The sequence below is a fragment of the Camellia sinensis genome, chromosome 6 (genome assembly GCF_055761805.1).
Source record: "Camellia sinensis isolate YWXY chromosome 6, ASM5576180v1, whole genome shotgun sequence".
Taxonomy (NCBI): domain Eukaryota; kingdom Viridiplantae; phylum Streptophyta; class Magnoliopsida; order Ericales; family Theaceae; genus Camellia; species Camellia sinensis.
The window spans coordinates 83,202,380-83,204,201 of NC_138966.1; the positions used below are offsets into that span (position 1 = coordinate 83,202,380).

The following is a 1,822-nucleotide window of genomic DNA, read 5'->3' on the forward strand; positions in this document are numbered from 1 at the left end:
CCACAAATGATGCCATGATTACCATGTTGATGGATAAGTTAAGTAATTCATCGCTTTTGTTGGGTGGTACGTTGTTTCATATGCGTTGCTGTGCGCATATTTTGAATTTGATAGTGAAAGATGGATTGGATGTCATACGAGTTGGTGTGGAGAAAATTCGAGAGAGTGTAGCTTATTGGACAGCAACACCAAAAAGACTAGAAAAATTTGAAGAAACAGTCAACTAATTACGTATTCCACATACTTAGAAATTAGGACTTGAATGTGCAACTAGGTGGAATTCAACCTACTTGATGCTTCAGACAGCCTCATTGTATAAGGATGTCTTTTCTAGGTTGAAAATTAGAGAGCCCCAATATAAGACTGTGCCAACTGAGCAAGAATGAGAGTTTGCTAGAGAGATTAGTGGGAGGTTTAAGATTTTTTTTGCTATCACTGAGTTGTTTTTTGGTACAAAGTATCCCACAGCCAATGTTTGTTTCCCAGCTTTATGTGAGATTAGGATGACACTATCTCAATGGCTCTCTTGTGAAATTGAAGTGATTAGAACAATGACATCAAAAATGGTGGAAAATTTTGATAAATATTGGTCAGTGATACATGGTGTTATTAGAGTTGCAGTTGTACATGATCCTAGGTATAAAATGAGTGTATTGGAGTTTTATTTTGAAAAACTTTATGGAGACAAAGTTGAAGATGAAGTTGATAGGGTTCGTCATATTTGTTATGATTTGTTGTAAGAGTATCAGCACCGAGTTGGTATGGAAACCGATGTTGTTGGTGACTCTTCTACTCATCCAGAAATTGTTACATAGACCCTTTCAGAATTTGATTTGTTTATTAGTAGAAAGAGAAGTAAAAAAATGAAGAATGTAATATCAGAGTTGGACCTTTATCCAAAAGATGATGTTTTGCCAAGAACTTCAGGTTTTGATGTTTTGAATTGGTAGAAAGCTAGTGGACCAAAGTATCCGACCATACAGGCAATAGCTAGGGACATTTTAGCTATTCCTGTATCCACTGTTGCTTCTGAGTCAGCATTTAGTACTAGTGGAAGGTTGGTGAGTCCACATCGTAGTAGACTTCATCCAAACACATTATAAGCATTAATGTGTGCACAAAGTTGGTTGTGGGGTGCAGAGATGAAAGGTATTATTTCATCTAATCTACATATTATTATTTCAAATTTTATTATTTATATTACCATGGAATAATTTCAATACTGAATTTATATTCTTTATTTTTTAGGAAATTCAACATTGGAATCGGTGGGCTATGCAACTATATATGATAATGATGAAATCGAGTCGGATCAGTCATGTGCCACTTTTGTGTTAGTTGTCATCTTTTTTGTTTTAATTGTTAACATTTTTTACATTTTATTATTAATATTAATTATTTGTTTTTTTTTCCTTTTGTTATTTAACAGGAATTCAAGTTGAAGGAGATGATGGAAGTTGTGTGGTTTGTATGGGTATTGGACAAACAATGGATTTGATTTTTTATGTTGTAATGGATATTTTTTTTTTTTAATTTCAATTTTTGGGTAACCTATCCCTTGCGAGTTGTGCTTGGGATTAATTATTATCTTTGCTACTTGTTGAATTTTCTTGTGTGTGTGGGCTGCTAGACAGATGTTTTGTTTGTTATGTTGTTGCTACATGATGTTTTGTGTTTGGGTTGTGTATTTGACAGATGCTGCTGGACAGATTTATTGAATTTGTTGACATATATTTGCAGATTATATATTGGCAGATTATGTTGAATTTTTGGCAGATTGTATATATTGGCAGATGTTGCTGGACAGATTGTATATTTTGAC

General features: G+C 33.7%; 1 long non-coding RNA gene across 1 annotated transcript; it reads left to right on the forward strand.

Annotated features, from left to right (window-relative positions):
* Positions 1-910: 910 nt before the first annotated feature.
* Positions 911-1,561, forward strand: LOC145792317 (uncharacterized). Its single transcript, XR_014331702.1, has 3 exons — positions 911-1,149; positions 1,249-1,333; positions 1,430-1,561. It is a non-coding gene; the product is annotated as an uncharacterized LOC145792317 (long non-coding RNA).
* Positions 1,562-1,822: the final 261 nt, after the last annotated feature.